Here is a 20,305-nt window from a genome sequence, read left to right as displayed (position 1 = left end):
TTCTTATCTTCAAGAGAATAGATTTCCCATCGGACAATGGGCGGTTTCATATTCGGAGCCTTGAGATAAGTTGGCGTATTTGCTTGGAAAATTTTCTGCAATATTTTTAAATAATGGCGGTAAATGTAAATCTTTATTAGCTATATTTCAGCATAACCGGGCGATTAGTGACAAGATAAATTGCACCACTCCGGGACACCAGGGCCGGGTTGTTCGAAAGGCGATTAACGCTAACCCAGGATTAAAAGATGATCGAGGTTTTAATTTCTCTTGTTAAGAAGGGTTTTCCATAACTAATGTTTTATGAACTTTGAGATTGGTCCACGTCAAAACTGGGGGAGAGAAAATATAAACAGAAAGCCTCAAAGAAATGTTAAAAAATTGAAACCAAATTTCACGCTAATCCTGGATTAGCTTAATCATGCTTTGAACAACCGGGCCCAGGTTTTAGATGTTCAGTAAATGTGGTCATGTGTTAAATTGAAGTAAAAAACGTTTAATTTAAAGTTTTATATCAGGAGATATTAGTGCTTAGTTCTTGAAGTCGTTTTAACAACGACAGCACTTGCATAACATTTGTAACCACAAAGCCTTGAGAAGAACGCCGACATATTCAGATTAACACGTGGCCACTGAAAACTTTTAATAAACTGTTTTACAGAAGACAAAAATTTCAGCAACAAAATAATTCTTTTCAGAAATGTTATCAGACAACCTTCTGTCTTATTCTTCGCTCGGTGACGTTTAAAAGCTAAATGGAAAGTTCAGTCTTAGACAACACGCCGCACTTGACGGAATAACGAGCACGCCTTAACTGAAGGTGGCTGCAAATATTAACCCTAAATGTTCCAGAATAGGTACTCACCATTAGTTCAACTGTGTGAAGATCTTGTTCCCTACATTTCTTCTTCCTTCTAGCACCAGAAACCGGAGAGACATAACGACATCCTGCCATGCTGACGAACTGTTTGAAGTGAGGCAAATCAGTCATAAATCTTCATGAATATGGATTACAAGCTGCAACCAATGATTAGGAAATACGTCATACATACCAGCGAAAACATCTTTGGCACGCCTGTTGGGTCTCCCCCGGGGGGGGGGGGGGGGGGTACTCCCTATAATGGCCTATACGGGGAGGCTCCGCCCGAAAGGGGTACCTTTTTCAGGCTTCAGGTATATAAAAGGGTAGGGATTTCACGAGTTTAAGTATATGAAAGGGTATGGAAATCTGTCATATGGCTATTTAAAAGGGCCTTTAATTAAAATATTTCGAACAGACGCAATTTATGGCTGTATCATTTTAATTTATTAAGCGCTACATAAAATGACAAGAAAACGTCCTATTTTAAGTCCAGCCATGTCTCTTAGGTATATGAAAGGGGTACCTTTTTTCAGTTAAAGGTATACGAAAGGGGTACAATTTCTGTCAAAAATGGTATATAAAAGGGTAAGGGGTTAGAACTTGGGGCGGAGCCTCCCCGTATAAAACTTTTTTGAGTACCCCCCCCCCGGGGGGGTCTCCTTTTTGCTTTATTTACTGAAATCTTCAATGGTGTGGAAAAATAAATTTATTATAACCGCCGCTTAAAAAAATGTTCATTGATTTAAAACAATTTCCCTGGTTATAGTTTGAAATCACTGTGCTTTGGTTTGCCTGTCTGCAATCTTAAAGATCGCATATATACGGTGAAGATTGTAGACAGGCATTCGTAAGTTAAGTGTTTCAAAACTTTAGCCAGAGATCAAAGAATGTTCTTATTATTTTATCAGATGACCGTCCTCATCCGAATTGATCATATGTGCTGTAATGAAGAACAAATGCTCATAACGTGAGCTTTTTAAATATAAAACGACGTTTAACCCATGTTCTCAACAGTAGGTAAATAGATCATAAAATATCTCCTGCTGAAGCAACGTAACTATCCCATTGAAACTAACAGATAGATACTTGTAGGTCCCTTAGAAAAACCTGGGCCAGGTTTTTCTAACCAACAGGGAACTCAAAGAAAGAGGAAACAGAGTGTAACACACGAAGAAACGCATTAGGCAACCGATAGGGACCTAACATAGTGTAATACAAGAAGAAACGTAAAGAGAAACTGACAGGGAACGCAATATTTCCAAAATAAAAACAGACTTACTAAGAGGAGAGTATATAAAGCCCCCCAAGTCAAGTCACTAGTCAGCCCCCCCCCCCCCCCCCCCAATTGGCAAAATGCTCCGCGCTCGCTGCGGTATAACGCACAATTCAATGCACGACGGTGTAACGCATGGAGGGACCGACACGAAACTCATAAGGAACACACGGTGTAACGCACATGGAAACACATTGGGGAACCGACATGGAACTCACAAGGAACGCACGGTGTAACACACATGGGGGAACCGACAGGGAACTCACAGGGAACGCACGGTGTAATGCACATAGAAACTCATGGGGGAACTGACAGGGAACGCACGGTGTAACACACATGGAAACACATTGGGGAATCCACATGGAACTCACAGGGAACGCACGGTGTAATGCACATAGAAACTCATGGGGGAACTGACAGGGAACGCACGGTGTAACGCACATGGGGGAACCGACAGGGAACTCACAGGGAACGCACGGTGTAATGCACATAGAAACTCATGGGGGAACCGTCATGGAACTCACAGGGAACGCACGGTGTAATGCACATAGAAACTCATGGGGGAACCGTCATGGAACTCACAGGGAACGCACGGTGTAATGCACATAGAAACTCATGGGGGAACTGACAGGGAACGCACGGTGTAACGCACATGGGGGAACCGACAGGGAACTCACAGGGAACGCACGGTGTAATGCACATAGAAACTCATGGGGGAACCGTCATGGAACTCACAGGGAACGCACGGTGTAATGCACATAGAAAAACATGGGGGATCCGACAGGGAACTCACAGGGAACGCACGGTGTAACGCACATGGAAACACATGGGGGAACCGACAGGGAACTCAGAGGGAACGCACGGTGTAATGCACATAGAAACTCATGGGGGAACCGACAGGGAACTCACAGGGAACGCACGGTGTAATGCACATAGAAACACATGGGGGAACCGACAGGGAACTCACAGGGAACGCACAGGGGACGCACGGTGTAATGCACATAGAAACTCATGGGGGAACTGACAGGAAACTCACAGGGAACGCACGGTGTAATGGACATAGAAAAACATGGGGGATCCGACAGGGAACTCACAGGGAACGTACGGTGTAACGCACATGGAAACACATGGGGGAACCGATAGGGAACTCACAGGGAACGTACGGTGTAAGGCTCATGGGGGAACTGACAGGGAACTCAGAGGGAACGCACGGTTTAGGTCACGAGGAAACGCATTGGGAAACTGATTGGTGGTGGTGGCGATTAACCATCACGTGAATATGGACTTTCCATAAGTTACACATCAAGCCATTTCCCTGAGTTGCCTTTTGCCTCTGTTTAAAAATGTGAGGTTCGTGTTAAGGGACGGACCATTATTTTCTTGGGAGGGGGGGATGAAAAATCTTCCTCTGCAAACTTTTTTTTTTAGTTTACGCACCTCTGCAAACATTTTTTTTTCGAAATTCTTACTATTTTTTGTTATACATATCGTGTTTGCAAACAATTTATTTTGTCTTTCCAGGCCCTGCAAACAATTTTTTTCAATATTTTTCATCCCCCCCCCCCCCCCCCCCCTCCAAAAAAATAATGGTCCGTCCCTAAATTTTCGTGTGAAAATGAGTTATAAATGTGTGGCCTCATTTAAAACGAAGGCGCATATGACAACTATATAAAGGGTTTTTTTCCTTTTTCGGAGGGAGAGAGTCATGGAATTTTTTCAGCGCATCACAAATATTGTAGTTGATATATTACACAGAGTCATAGCCATGATATTGTTTTGATTTAGTATATTTTTATATTGCACGAAGAACACTAAGTTAACTGTTGATAAATTCCTCGAAAGGCAACGGCACTAAGGTCGCTAATCCTGAGTCCAATTATAAATTGGGAAATACCTCGAATGGAATATACTGTTAAATGCACTGAGAAACGTTAGTTATTATTTACACGGTTACTTGATACGCATGGAAAAAATACCTGATTATCAGAAAAAACCCGTCAAATTTACAGCGAATGAAAAGCAAACTTAGCAAAACAAAAACAGATAAAAACAAAATAGCCTCCACGATGACCACAGCCGCATTTAGAGAGCATGTAAGGGAGCGTGTAAATCAGTTTACAAAGATTTGAGATAGTCTGCTAATGAGTTTTTAGCCCAGGTGACAAACTCTTCATACTCCAGTAAACCGTCTTTATTTGTGTCAAACATTGCAATCAGTTCTTCTGCCTCTTCGTTGGTGAGTGCCTCTCCGAACGTCGTGACCACGTAACGCAATTCCTCTGCTGAAATATAGCCGTTACCGTCACGGTCGAAAACCCTGAGGAAACAAAAGCAATAGGCTATTGCATAGTAAAATTTTATTGCCAGTCTGATAAACTCCACGGTAAAATTCACGCCGAAAAACTGATATTGACTCATGACTTGTGTGATATCAGTTTCCTGTGTGATATTAAATGTGGAATACACCAGACAGGCAGTTATCCCCAGCACAGGAACTTCAGTCATTGCTGTAGACCCTGTATCTTGATTTATACTGGCAAGGTTGCTTTAATTATATATTTTATTTAATTCGCAGGAGCAGGGATGGTGGAGTGGTGATTCACTCTCGTCCCCGGAGCCGCGGCTGAGCCTGGGGCACGAGGAACAAGTGGCTCTGGGGACACATGATTTGATTGGCTAGATCTTTAACAAAAGAAATTTAAATTTAGCAAATCAAGTAACCCGTTTTAAAATCCCCATGTTGTAAGGGATTTTACTACGGTTGATTTGATAGGCTAGATTTAAATTCTCTTTGTTAAAACACTGCCAATCCAATAATGTGTCCCCAGAGCCACTTGTTCCTTGTACTCCAGGCTCCGCCGGCTAGAAGAGGGACAAGAGAATGAGTGGCGAGAGCGCTCGGGTTCGATTTCTGGAACCGGCGTCATATGTGGGTTGAGTTTGTTGTTGGTTCTCGTCTTTGCTCCAATGGGGTATGTTTCCGGATTCTCCGGTTTTACTGCCCCCACAAACCAACACTTCTAAATTTTCAATTCGTTTGGGATCAGTCGATAAACAGCCACTCTGTTAAAGTTTCACTGCAAATTCCATTCCCAAATTCCCTCTTCCTGGCTCATGGGGCAGATTTCGGAATACATCCCCCTCCACCCCCAAAAAGCTAATAAAACAGCAAACCCCCTCTCCACCTCCTCCACCATCTTTTATAATGTCGACAATTTCCCCCCACCTTACCTTCAATGGATAAATTAGTATCTCGCCTTCAACTTCGAGTATCGCAAACCAGACTGGTCTATCGGCCTGTCTAACTTTGAGTATTGGATATCTAAATACGATATCTGGTGCGATTTAGTTAGAGAAGTTTTCCGAGATAACATTCAAAATAGGTTTTACACCTTTGTGATGATGCTTGAGTCTGAGAGGACAGTTGCAAGCAGTAAATTGATTTAAGAGAGCATGTTGTCAATCAATACTACGAAAAAGGCGTTTTCATGAGAGTTTTGAGTGTTAGTACGTGCATGTACTCTTGGATTTGACGCTGATCTACGTGCGTGATAATCCACGACTGTTGCCTGGTAACACAGACAGATTTCCACCTGTTATTTCAAGCCGCGATTCACTCCCAAAAAAAAGGAAAAGCTGGCAGCGAGGTAAACGTACATTTATAAGAACCGGTACCTTCAGTTTTGAGGGTGATAAAGGGTCTTCTCGTGACCCGAGAAAGGCCTTTTTTCCCTCGTGAATCGTGAAATGACTATGTTTCGTCGTGAAACGTGATTAGAGTGGTAAACGATTCTTCGTGATCCGTGAAGGACCTTTGATTTACTCGTTAATCGTGAAATGGCTATATCTTGAAACGTGATTAGGGTGGTAAACGGTTTTTCGTGATCCGTGAAAGGCCTTTGTTCTCTTCGTGAATCGTGAAATGGCTATTTCATTTTTCGTGAAACGGTGATCTAGATCCCCCCTTGGACCACCCTCTGTTATGGTGGCTTAAACAAAAGGCGGATCTGCGTATGCAGACCACATCAAGTGTTGTTCAAAGACAAAAACATAGTTTGACCCATAACGTGCTTCTAATTAAAATACGATTCTTAAGGTCACTTTTTTACACGAAAACATTATAACAACAGAAATATAAATTTCCTCAAACTTGAAATGTTTTCATTTTTAGTTTTTGTTTTTTTAGTTCTGCTTTTCGTTATTGTTGTATTAACCATTATAAATTAAGCCCAGCTAGCAGAGATGAAGGAAACATACCTCCCTACCTAAGTGACGAGTGTAAAAAAAGTCAGATTTTAAAAATTAAATGGACAATGTCTTGATATGCTAGCAATTCTCAGAACTAACATTAAAGGAAATCTATGCAAGCCAGTAACGAGAATTAAGCTTTTGATCTTGGATGGTGAAGGCGAAAACCCTCATATCAACTACATCTTGCCTAAATCGTTACATACATAGTTTCTTATAATGAATAAAACCTTTCATTACATACATAGTTTCTTATAATGAATAAAACCTTTCATTACTGCATAGTGTAAAAAGCTTTTAACCATTTCCCTCCAAATGAAATTGCTTTTCACGCCATCGTATTATTTCTGTCCGGGTGCTTGATTCACAATTGATATTTTAAAATCTTGTCGCTTAAATTTCCCACTTGAATTTATTTCCAATATTTTAATGATTACAGTACGACACCTCTTCGAGGATGTTAAAGCTTCTGGTTGCTTATGTCATCGCATCAGAGTGTATAATTTAACGGCCAAGTGTCGAAAAACTTCAAGATGTGATCAAAAAGCGAGAAGGATATTTCTACATCTACATCTACATCTACATTTAAAAAGTTGGTAAAGAGTCCATACGGATATCACACCAACGTCTAAAAATAAGTAAAAATACAATATGTACATATATAATAATTGAAAAATTCTAAATTAATTCTAAAAATCTAAAAATTCTAAAAATCTAAAAATTCTAAAATTATATGGGTAAACTACTAAATTAATAAAAATGCTCGCGCAGTCCAGACTGGAAGGACGTAAGAGAGCCGGACTCAACAATCGCCGCAGGGAGTGCATTCCACTCTCTTATGGTCCTCGGAAAATACGAGTAAAAATACGCATTTTTCGTCGCTCTATATTGCGTATATTTGAAATTATGGCTGCCGCGAGTTCTGGATTGCAGAATTTGAATTGCAGAATTTGAAAAAAGCCCGAGGCAAACTTTGGCATAAACAGATGATGTTTCAAAATGTTTCAAAATTTCCTCTAATTTTTTCGAGTTCGCCGATTGAACGTACATTGCTTGTCAAAAATTATACTTAGCTATCCATGTTCTTTACATGTTCTTTTAATTTTTTAGGATTCCAGTTTTGCCGTTAAGATGGACATTGCATCTTCGCGTGTTCTGAGCCTATGCGTCATAAAAAAGCTTTTCTTTATAATTTTTTGAAGCTTTTGATCTCTATGGAAAGTTGTGTTTGTTGAGGATAAAAGAGCTTCACGTAAAAACAACGATCGCGAAATTGGCGGGCGCAGGTGATGCGGAAGTCTCTAAGAATGATTCATCAATTTGAATACACTCCGCGTTTTCTATTACTTCTAAAAAAAATGCTGAGAAGAAAAATATTTTGGTGTAGGCGTTTATTTGTAAAATCAATATACGATTCACTCGGGAAGGGCTGAAGTACTCAAAATTCAGAAATGCGTCTAGATTGGGTTTCAGTATTCGAACGTCTTGATCGTTTTTAGCTCGTCTGTTACTTTCTGGACGAACCGATTATTTTTACATTTTTCATTGCAAAAATTCGGTTGAATCTAAAAGCAAACAAGGTATATAAAAATTACTTATACCAAGGTTGACAGAAATTTAAATTGCGCTGCCATAATTATCCTAGAGATACTGACATATTAGAAGACATAAATTCACAGGTAGTGTTTAACATGCAAAAATTCTCAAATTGCTTTTATGGCACATGGCTTTTAGCGGCAGGTTTGTTTTATATCCCTAATGCGTCTGTAAACCTTGCCAGTTTACCCCGGTTTAAAATGCAAAACGTAAAAATATCCTTTTTTGAAGGAACATCTTGATCCTAAGTCAATCTGATTCTGGAAAATCCAAAAGAACAGCTTTATTTCGTTTTCAGTTCGTTTTCAGTTCGTTTTCAGTTTTAATGCATTTCGTAGTGATTAGCATGTGGTTTAACAACCAATATTCGGTTCTTTTAAATTAAGCCGCCCTTCTATTCAGAATTTCAGTTTAGGAAACAAACGCGAAAAGATACAAAGTTAATAAAGAAAGAAAGAAGTTAAATTACGCCTCTCTCGCCGTTATCATTTAAATAACGAAAAGACCTTTGTTAAATTCAGCTAGCTCCTACCCACTATAATATATTGCAGACATATGTTCGAATTAAATACATCATTCTTTGGCGGTTGAGCTTTGAGCGATAAAGTTGGCATTCAATATTTTACTTAGACTAGTAGTTTTTGGCAGGTAAAAATAAAACTTATTTCTGTCTTACCTGAAAGCCTGTCTCAAATTTTGCTCCATGTCATCCTTCGAGCAACCCTCAAAATGCTTCGCCATGGAGATAAATTCTTGGAAATCGATCACACCGTCTTTATTTTTGTCAAATTTCTTCAGCGTTTCCTGTATTTCTTGATTACTGGCGTTGAAGCCGATGGCGCGAATCAGGCTGCCGAATTCTGACTGGTCGATTTGATCGTCCGCATTTCGGTCAAAAATTTTGAAGGCTGTTTGCATTATATGTAGCTCCTCGCTGGTGAGTTGCGTTATTTCCACCGTCATTACGTCGCGACGAACCTTCCGATGATCGGTGTCAGATGCGGAAAACGAGAGAGTGTTTTATGCCGTCAAGACGCCAGTTAACAAGTCGTCTGGCTCTTACTTGCTAATTGCGTTACAAACCAAAAGTCACTCGTCCCATTCAAAATCAATAATGCTTTCTACTTTTCTTAAAAATCAAAAAAGATTAAAAAAAATTCTTTCGCGCGTGTAAAGTGTGCGAAGATACTTAGCGCCAGATTAAAATAAAACGCATTGCCTAAGGCAGTAAATGTTGTTTGGAAATATCCAACTTTCTCCCTCTTCTGTAATCAATTTCGTTTCCATAGCAACCGCCTGAATTGGTTTTGTCTAGAGTATTCCAGAAGGATCGCCCGCCGAATTAAGTGAAAAATATTTGCACTACATACAGCCTAAGGGGCATCAGTATATTCAGAACCACATATCCACAAGTAAACAGCTGAGATATCGACAGAAGCACCCAGACAATGGATTGTTCTGTTGATGAAGGCGCCGCGCCGCGCTTTAACAGTTTAATTTAGCAAAGGGTTACGTACGCAGGGTTTGATGTTATCTGCACACAGCGGATGATTTCTTGTTTAATTTTAAAATAGGATACGAAAACACAATGGCTTGCTAGCGTGCAGGCGGATCGCGAATGATTTTAATCTCGGTTCTTGAGATCAGTCTACTCAACGCTTGATTTTAATTACGATTATTCCACTAAGCCAAAAGTTAATTATTCCTGTGACAGGCATCATTTAAATTGACGTGAGCATTTCCATGACAACTCGAAATACATTGGCTTGATAATGTTAGCAGATATTGCCTGCCATCAAACGAAAACAGATTCATCTGCACGACAAACAGATAGTAGAAAATCTTGCCAAGGGGCAGACATGTTAAATATCATGGCGTGTGAGATTCGAATCTTCTAATCAGACGATAAATAGATTTACAGAATAGGAGGCGGCGGCGAGGCCGAAAGAGCAAGCTCTCGTGACCTCTTGAAAAATAAAGTAGTCGTGTCAGCTTTTCACGACGTAGATCATTGTGTTCCCTAGCAACCACTGCGAATAAAGAACACCGCGTGCTCAGTCAAATTTCGAAGGTGTCGCGAGCGAACTCAGAGCGTTTGGAAGTACAGTGATAAGGACGGGCAAAAAATAGTTCTCGATACAAACGAAAGAAGGCAACCTTGTTTCCAAGGGTCTTTACTTCTAGCCACCCGGAGAGTTTCTCACTACCTACTTTAGCCAGTCAGTAAATTGAACAGAAAATCAAGATAATACCGAAAGTTATCAATTTTAGCATGAAAGCCAACAGCAAAGAAAGAGCTCTACTCTTTATTTGCCGGGGACTGGGCCGGGGGTGGAAGGTTGAGGAAAATGGTGCAAAATGCAAAATGGTCCCTTTGTATGAACTCGAGATACATTTTCGGGGTTTAAAGTAGTCTGTGGACAATGTGAATGCGTATAGAAAGCTTACCGCTGCAACTTTTTTGCTTTTACAAGATCGATACAAGAAAAGTAACGTTTCTGACAAAACAATCAAACACTTTCATGATCGTTGTTGGTTTTTGGCAGGATCATCCAACGCAATGATGGAATTAAATTTTTGATCGTTTAGTAGCGGATTTTAAATAATAAGCAAGCTAATTTAACGAAGATGGGAATTAAGTACTCTCTTATTGAACGGGCAAACCTTGACCCAGAGCAGTTATTTTAGTATATGCAAAAAATGGCCGGTTCTCAAATTCGAGATCAATTTTATCGCTAATGCACGAAATATCCTTCATCATGTCAGTCTATAACTGGGATCCGTCTTAAGACTGTATCCTAATAACATGTTAAAGTGATTTTCGCTTCAGTGTCGAAAAAACTGAAACTAAAGAAATCACTCCGGGCAATCACAAAAGACACAGACAATCCAGTGAACCAATCAAACCTGGAAACAAATACAAGTAGCTGGCGCGAAGAGACGACTGTAGCTGTGAGCGAGAGACGACTGGTTTGGTTTTACGTCTGATTGGATGAGAAAGTGGAGCGAGTTTTTTAAACTTATCACTAAGCATAGTCATGCAAAACCAAAGCATACACGAATTACAGCACTTTTCACGTGAGTGTCGAAAGTAATTCGCGTTTGCTTTGGTTTTGCATAATGACTGGTTTAAAAACGTGCCACATTGTCAACCAATCAAAAGCAAATACAAATCAATCGTGACTCACTTCCGTATGTTTTCCCGCGCTTCGTGCCGGCTACATGTATTTGCTGCGAGGTTCGATTGGCTCACTGGACTAGTGAGCTCATTGTGATTGGCCAGTGTGATTACTTTGGTTTGGGTTTTGCGACACTCAATCGAAAATTGCTCTTCTTTCGACGCTCAAGTGAAAATCGCTTTATACAACGCCACAGATGTTGATAACAAGTGTATGCAAAGCTGTCAATAGATTTTGTCCATTTAGTGTGAAGTGCTTAACAACTGACCTTCTATACAATATAACTAAACTGTCAGGCAGACAGGTGATGGACTATAAAAACAAATCAACTATATAGGATATTGTTTTGATTTGACACCAGATTCTCTCAACTTCCATTAAAAGAAATGTAGGAGAATTGACCACAACTGCTCGGATTCGGCTTCTTTGCAACTAAGGATAAGATTATGTACTAAGAAATTTTTCAAGCTAGTACTTTATTTAGAGAGGAAGCCACATCAGCCTTAGCTGGTTTACATGCAGGTCCTCTATACAGGTCGAATTGAAATTGGGAAATGTTGCAATGGGTTTTCAGGAAGAAAGGAAAATCGAGTGCCCAACAACAATGTCACCCTCACATGGCACCGAGCCGGAATCGAACCCAGGACACACACATGAGAGTTACCGGTTGTGGCACAACTTGCAAAAAAAACCGCTCGGGCTCGCCTGGCTCGCTGGCTCGCCAGTCTCGCCTCGCTATTTTTTGCAAGTTGTGTCCACAACCGGTAACTCTCATGTGTGTGGGGGTCGCAATGCCAAAACTCTCATGTGTGTGGGGCCCGCAAGGCCAGCCCTTTTGTGTGCGGGGCTCGCAAGGCCAACCCTGTGCTAGGAATAAATATCAATTGAACAAATATTTTTAAGGTATATACACCGAAAAATGGCTGCCGCAAGATATTCGTCAGAAGTTTTGCAAGCTATGATGGAGGAAAACCTCCGTGAATTTCAAGAAAACCCCCAAAGAAATTTAACTTTTTTATTGGCCCACACCGATTTTAACGAATGGCTCCGTGTATGGAAAATGAACATACCGGAAGCTAACGAAAACAACAAAGATCTTTACACTTTTGCAAGAAAAAACAAAAAAAAGTTTTATGAGCTTTTGGTAAGCGAAATTGATGACTTACAAAATTTAAAAGCAAGCTTTGGACTTGAAGTCAAATTTTCAAAACAAATAGACGGTGAGACGCAACACATGGAACACTATTTCAGAGAAAGTGAACCACACCTTTTTTTAAAAAACGACAAAGACCAAATAAAAAAAGAGTTTGACAAATTTATTGACAAAGCAAAGGGAGAAATTGAGGGTTGGTCAGAGAACGGCTCTGGGTGGGCCATTGAAAGAATAACAAATGCGTACATCAACGTTGCGCGTTATCAGCCATTGAGAGGAGGAACTTATTTGCCTTTGCCCCCAAAGTTGGCAAACAAGAAAGCAATTATTAACGTGCAAAACAGAGATAACCAATGCCTAAAATGGGCTTTGAGAGCTGCATTATTTCCTCCAAGAGATGGGAAAAATCCACAAAGAACAAGCAGATACCCAGTTGACGACGGCATTAACTACAATGGAATCGATTTTCCAACTCCACTAAAGCAGATTGACAGGCTTGAGGCGCAAAATAAAAACCTTGCAATAAATGTGCTTGGGTGGGACTCAGAAGACGAATGTGTGATACCTTTAAGATTAAGCGAAAAAGAAAATAGCATTCCCCGTATATTTCTTATGTTGATTGAGTCAGGATTAACACAGCACTACTGTTTTATAAAAAGAGTAAGTGCTTTGTTACATGACCAAACCGGAGATCAGCATAAAAAACACTTTTGCATGATGTGCTTGACAGGTTTTACAAGAGAAGACTTGCTCGAAAAGCACAAAAAATATTGCAATGGCGCTAAAGGCAGACCAACAAGAATCGAAATGCCGGAGAAGGGGAAAAACACTCTTTCTTTTAAAAACTACCACAAACAAATGAAAGCGCCTTACCAAATTTACGCCGACTTGGAGGCACTGCTAAGGCCAATAGAAGGGTGTAAACGCGAAACGGCCGAGGAGCGCCAGAAAAGAAAAGACCTTGGTGAAGAAGTGAAAGACATGAAGCCGAGTTACACAGACAAAACAGAACAGCACGAGGCATGCGGATTTGCTTACACAGTTGTAAGGAGTGATGGTGAACACGAAAAAACATTTGTGTACAGAGGACAAAACGCCGTTGAAGTATTTTTGAACTGTCTTTTAAGTGAAGAAAGAAAAATAAGATATGAATTGTCAAAGCCAAAACCTCTTGTGATGACGGCAAAAGACTGGGTAAACTTCAAAAATGCAACCAATTGCCACATTTGCGAAGAAACGCTAATGAAACAAAACTTTTTGGACTCTTTGCCAGTTTGGATTGGAAACAAAAAGGAGCTTAATTACTTTGGGCAGATGCACAAAAAATGTTATTACAGAAAGGAAAAAGAGGTAAAAAACCTGGATACCGAAACCCACTATAAGCTAAAAAAGCTTGAAAAAGAAACACACAAATTAGCAGCGAAAAACCAAAAAAACTGCTTAGCGTGCCACAAGCCGCTTATCCAGCCGAACTACAAGGATGTGGTAAAAGACCATTGCCACATAACAGGCAAGTTTCGAGGAGCCGCACACAACATTTGTAACTTTATGATGCGATTAGATCCGAAAAAGGTCCAAATACCAGTTGCATTTCACAACCTGAGGGGTTATGATGCGCACCATTTAATGCAGTCAATTTCAAAGATTTCAAAAGAGGCACAGAAAGAAGTAAAATGTGTTGCAAACAACATGGAAAAATACATCACATTTTCACTTGGCAAACTGCGTTTTATAGACAGCTTAAACTTTCTTAAAGGGAAGTCTTGATTCACTTGTAAAAGCGATGCCGAAGGAGGAATTAAATATAACAAAGGATCTAATTCAACACAGTCGTCTGATGAAAGTTTTGAACTTCTTTGCAAAAAGGGAATCTATCCTTACGAATACATGGACTCATGGGAAAGATTTAGCGAAACAAGTTTGCCTGAAAAAGAAAAGTTTTACAGCAAACTTAATGATGAGAACATAACGGATAAAGAGTACGAACACGCGCAAAACGTGTGGGAAACCTTTGGCTGCCAGACCCTGGGCGACTACCACGATTTGTACGTTAAGGCTGACGTGACCCTGTTAGCCGATGTCTTTGAAAGCTTCCGAAAACTCTGTCTTGAGAAGTACGGGTTGGATCCCGCGAATTATTACACGACGCCAGGCCTTGCTTGGGACGCACTCTTGAAAAAGACAGGCGTGGAGCTTGAGTTACTTACAGACTATGAAATGCATCTTTTTGTCGAAAGGGGAATAAGAGGCGGGATTTCGATGGTAAGCAAGAGGTATGCAAAGGCGAACAACCCTTATGTTGAGGGATTTGACCCGAGCCAGCCAAAAAAATACATAACGTACCTCGATGCGAATAACCTTTACGGGTGGGCAATGAGCAAGCCGCTTCCAAAAAGTGGATTTAGATGGAAAAAGGTTAGGCCAACAGAAAAAGAAATAACGACAAAAAAAGAGTATGCAAAAGCTGGATGGATTTTAGAGGTGGACTTGGAATACCCGAAAGAGCTGCATGACGCCCACAACAGCTATCCATTAGCGCCAGAGAAAAAGAAAATAAACAAAGAAATGTTTTCGCCTTACCAAAACAAAACAATAAAAAATCTTGATTTGCACCCGCCAGACACCGAAAAGCTTGTTTTAACTCTTGAAGACAAAACCAATTACGTCGTGCATTACCGAAACTTGCAGTTTTATCTAAAACAGGGAATGAAACTCAAAAAAGTGCACAGGGTCTTAGAGTTTGAACAAGAGGCGTGGATGGAGCCGTACATCCGGATGAACACAGAATTCCGAAAAGAAGCGAAAAGCGTCTTTGAAAAGAACTTTTACAAGCTAATGAATAACTCAGTTTTTGGAAAAACAATGGAAAACTTGAGAAACCGTGTAGACATAAGAATAGTGCGCAGCGACGAAAAAAAGAAAATAAGAAAATTAGTTGCAAGCCCATTGTATTCAAGGCATGTGATGTTTTCAAACGATCTGGTTGGAATAGACATGCGAAAAAGTAAGCTTTTTCTTAATAAACCGGTCTACACAGGCATGACCATCCTTGACGTAAGCAAGCTATGCATGTATGACTTCTTTTACAACCATCTGAAAAAGGAGTACGGAGAGCGTTGCGAGCTTTTGTATACAGACACAGACAGCCTTTTGCTTGAGATAGAAACAGAAGACGTTTACGCGGACATGGCAAAAAACATTGACAAGTACGACACAAGCGACTACCCAGAAGAGCATTCACTTCATTCAAACGAAAACAAAAAGGTGTTGGGAAAAATGAAAGACGAATGCGCAGGAAAACTAATTTCAGAGTGCGTTTGTTTGAGGCCAAAAATGTATTCAATAATGACAGAAGACAAAAAAAATATAAAAAAAGCAAAGGGGGTAAAAGAGTGTGTGACAAAGAATAAGATAGATCATGAAAACTTCAAAGATACACTTTTTCAAAACAAGGAAAGCTTTCACGAAATGCACATGCTAATAAGCTATGCCCACGAGATGTATTCAATAGTGGTAAACAAAAAATCGCTGTCCTCCTTTGACTCAAAGCGATGGATAGCGGATGATGGGATACATACAAATGCTTACGGGTATAAGTTTTGCGAAACAAAGCCTACATAAACATAACGTTTAGAGCTTTTCTGAGCCCAAGGGGCTCAAGCACTAAGTGCTTGGTGGTAACTGTGTATTTGGAGGAATAACAAGCAATTCTTCACGCACGAAGCCGCGCTTTGGACCATCGTGCAAGTAATAAAGAACTGGCTGATTAGGTTTAGTAACAGACCTTTCAATGCTGTAGACTTTTAATGACCAAATCGGATCTGTAGCCCTTTTTACGCCGCCTTCCAGCTCGCCAGGTTGGTAGAGAAAGCGCACATTAACGAGAGAGGGGAGTTTTTTTTCTTTCTTGCCAACAGGTCTTGTATATTTTGAGGACGGTTTTGACGAAACAGCCTTTTCTTTAATTGCAGCAGCAGGTTTCTTACCAGTAAGACTGGTTACTTCGTTGTTTAGAGCGGCAACAACTTCTGGAAGCCTTTTTACCCACGCTGTCGACCGCTGGCCAGATGGCAGGTTCATCTCGACACCGTACTGATAACCAAACAGGCGCCCTGCCAGTGTTTGATTAAAACGTTCAACAATAGCTTGATCTCTGTGAATGTTAACACGCCCGCGTCTAATATAGGTTTTGTGATTTTCCATTTCTTTAGTAACAGCTCCCATGAATTCGCGACCAGGGTCAACTTGCAGCATCTGTGGCCATTTTAGTGCACTTCGCCTGTAAATTGTCTGAAAACCTTTTGCAACCTCAGTTGAATCTTTGGAGGTCAAAGGCTCGGCCTCTTTGAAACGGCTGGCAACGTCAACAACAGTCAGCGCGTATTTGTAAACTTTTCGCCCTCGCGGCAGTTTGTCGTGTGGCAGAAAAAGAAGGTCCGCCTGGTGGACCGCGTTTGGAGAAGAAACATCGAATTTTGGGCGAGGAACGTATCGTGGTGCCGGAAGGTAGATCTGCCAAAGGGCCTGCTTAACTAGCCACTTTTTTGCGGCATCTTCGGAAACCTTGGCAGCCTCGGCTAATTTTTTTATCGCAGCAATTCCCTTCCAGTAGCCCTGGGGGCTATAGTAGACTTTCGAGATTTTCTTCGAAAAGTTTTGCTCCGCAAAAATCTTTGCATCCATGCGTATACAAGAAAAAAAAGAAACGTTTAAAGAAACCGAAAGGCAGCGTACCCAAGAGCAAGAGCGCCTGCGCCAACAAACATCAGTTCACCTTGTTTCTGCTGCTCACTTGGCTGATAAAAATCAGAGAACTTGGGTTCTTTCGGAGGAATCATTTGTTTGTCAGGATGTGCCTGGTTGTAGAGTTTGAAAGCGTAGTCTGTGTTCGTAAAGTTTTGTTTCGCTTGCTGTTTGATCTCATTGTTGGTTTCGATCCAGTCGAGAAGCTTCGTGCGGTCGCGAGAGTACTTCGCGTAAGCTGCCTGGTAAGCCTCGAGAGCTTTGTCGTGTCTTTCTTTTTCTTTCAAAGCGGCGTCATCTCCGCCACCCAAAGCTCGAGCAAGATAGTTGCCGCCAATGAAAGCAGCAGCGTTCAAGATAGCTCCGCCAGCCATAATCGCTACGCTTGCCATTGTGTGTTTTTGTTCTTATATTATGATATTTTTTTTTAATTGGTGGGGAGAATTTTCTGGTCCTCGAGATACTGTTTAAGTGCAACGCTGCCAGCCATGACGGCTGTGAACTTTACATAGTTCATAAAACTGCTGCTTGGGTCGGATGTGAAGTTTTCTTTTACAACTTTTTTGGCAGCCCAGCCGATTCCGGCGGCGAGACCTGTAATGGTGGCGGCATCCATGAGCGTTTTCACGAGCTTGTTGTCGGACATGGCGGTTCAGTATAAAATAATAAAAAATATTCAATTGAAAAATTTTTTTGTTTATTCTTCACCGTTTTGCGAAGCAAAGTTTGCAACTTCTTCACCAGATTCAACTTCTTTTGTTTTTTTTATACCTCTTTTAAAAATTGTATCCTCATCCTTTTGCACCCGAATAGCGGTTTTAACGCAAGTTTTGGAAAATTCAAACCAAAGTAATGCAATACCAGCCATAGCTGCACCTTTAACAAGGTTGTCAAGAATAAAACCAAGGGACATTGTCGGTATAATAAATGAAAAATAAATGTTCAAAAGAAATTTTTTAATCCATCGGACGGATTCCTCTTTGTTTGCGAGGTCTAATGGCATTTTGGATTGTCGAAGGCGTGTCTGAAGAACGCGTTGCAACCCTTCCAATACTTTCTGCTGTAACTGGTGTGTCATCAGTTATAAGAGTTGGCGGAGCTTTAAATGTTGGACTTCTTTTTTCGTTTATAAAGCCTTTTATGTCTTCGCGTTTCACATAAGTTGTAACGATTGCACCGCCGATACCAAGCAAAGATATCCATTGATTTGTGGTGAGACCGCTTGATTGCGGCTGAGCCTCGGGCGGAGCTGGTTCCGTTACGTCCGGTGGTGTTGCATTTCGCTTTGCAGCAGCAGATTTCTTTTCCTTTTCTTTTGCAATTATTGCAGCAGCCTCGACAGCAGCTTTTTTCTGTGCTTCACGAGCCTGTTTTGTTTTTTCAGCTGCAAGCTTGCCAGCAGCAACTCTCTTTGGATTTTTGGCAGGCTTTGTTGCAGGAGTTGTTGAAGTAACTTGTTTCTGTTCTTCTTGAGCGATCGGAGTTTGTTCGAGCTCGGCCATTTATAATAAAAAAAAATAATATTTAAATAGAAAATTGCTCAGCAAGATTTTTTGCTAAGCAATTGCTAAGCATTGTTCAGTAATTACTTAGCATTTTCTTAGCATTGCTCAGAAAAATCTTCAGTAGTGTTTGTGTCCGCCATCTTTGGAAGCACCTTTGGTTTCGCACATGCGAAGTGTGCGACTTTGTACCCCCCCGCCAGCGCGGCTTCGTTTAAAACAATGTGCTTTGTTGTGATGAGCGCAGCATTTGCAACGGCAAGAAAGCGGCCGCATTTCAAAGCCAGACCGCCTGCCAAAGTGGACAGCTCTTTGCTGATGATGTAGTCGTTTTTGAGTTCCTTCTGATAATCATTGACGTCCTTGATATTTACGGCCATACCAACGACTTTAGTAACAAGAAAAATAAAGCTGTCAATCAAGCTGTCGGTTGTTTTGGATCCAACGTATGCCTCATATCTCTTTAAGTACTTTTCAACTTCTTTATCTGTCAAGCGCTTCACCTGCTCGTGTGTCAGTTGCACACCGATTGCTTCTTTGGCTTTTCCTGTTGAAACAAGGATTGCAAGCTGTTCACGCAAAGCAGGAATGTCAGGGCCTTGAATGAGTGCCATAGCGCTTTCTGTACTTTCTGGTTCAGCTCCTAGCAGTTCCATTACGGAAGCTAATTCTTGTTCACTTGCAGCGCCCTTGACGCTCTCGGGAGGAGAAGTTGCGAACGGGTCAGCCATTTATTACTCTAAAAAATATGTTCAATAAGAAAATTTTGTGCCGTAAGGGTGGCGATGAGAAATGACAAGATGCGAAAACTTATTTTTTTTTAGCTTTAAAATGATTTCTTTGTAATCCTCATTGGCAAGTTCGCCAGCGTAATCCTCAAAGATTGCCTTCGTGGTCTTGGCAGAGGGGGTGTAAAAGAAAACGATTGCCGCAACATTTTCGCGGAATGAGGATGTTATGCTTGTCAATTTTTGAGTTAACACCCATATGCTCAAGCCTGCGTGGCGAGCAGAGAAAGCAAGATTCACCAACTCCCCTGTTCTTCCTTTTACATCTTTCGAAGCAGCACAGTCGTCGAGGATGATAAGCGTGTTCGTACCCTCAAAAAGAAATCTTGAAAGCCTTAACCAAGATTCCACCTCGTGCTGCTCGCAAATAAAAACAAAAAATCGAATATCTTCCTCAGCAAAGCGATAATAAGTCTTGTTGTGCTCGAAAGTCGGGCAGATGAGCACGATGTAGTCAAACTTGCCTCGGAAAGGGCCACAAAGCTGATTGACCACGTATCTTGTTTTTCCTGAGTTCGTTGGTCCCACAATGAGGGCGTTGAAGGGTATATTGGCAGGATCCATCTTCGTTCGTATATGTACCTAAGGTACACTTTTTCAAAGAAAAAATTATAAAAGCACAGATTCTAACTGCCTGCCAAGTATATTCATTTGGGCGTCGCTGATTACGTAAATGTGGCAGTTCAAATTACCTGAGCCGCTTGCTTTCCTCTCTAGCTCAAGCTGGACACCGTCCTTTGTGTTCACAAGGCGCGTGCCGCTTCCGTGCATCGAGTGGTCAGCCATGGAACGCAGATCAATAAGAAGGCCAAACTTGTCTTCTGTGTAAAACTTTTGCAGAGTCATGTGCTGCGTTTTATTTTTTTCTTTCATGTAGAATCTTTTAACTTCTCCCCAAATGTCCATTCCTTCGATGCCGTTGTTGTACAGCATGTTTGGCGAGCCGTTGACAGTGATGCTT

At 41.0% G+C, this 20,305-nt stretch overlaps 1 protein-coding gene across 1 annotated transcript in view; it reads right to left on the bottom strand.

Annotated features, from left to right (window-relative positions):
• Positions 1 to 4,329: 4,329 nt before the first annotated feature.
• The window catches only part of LOC144632439 (adenylosuccinate lyase-like), a 44,045-nt gene continuing 28,069 nt past the window's right edge, over positions 4,330 to 20,305 (bottom strand). The window contains exon 13 of the mRNA XM_078491092.1: positions 4,330 to 4,452. The gene's annotated coding sequence lies outside the window, so the exon portion shown is untranslated. The remainder of the gene's footprint in view (positions 4,453 to 20,305) is intronic.

The sequence above is a fragment of the Oculina patagonica genome, chromosome 12 (genome assembly GCF_052425735.1).
Source record: "Oculina patagonica isolate OP01 chromosome 12, crgOcupat, whole genome shotgun sequence".
In the NCBI taxonomy this organism is placed as follows: Eukaryota; Metazoa; Cnidaria; class Anthozoa; order Scleractinia; family Oculinidae; genus Oculina; species Oculina patagonica.
Note: the sequence above shows the minus strand (reverse complement) of the source record. Positions and strands in the feature narration are given on the sequence as shown.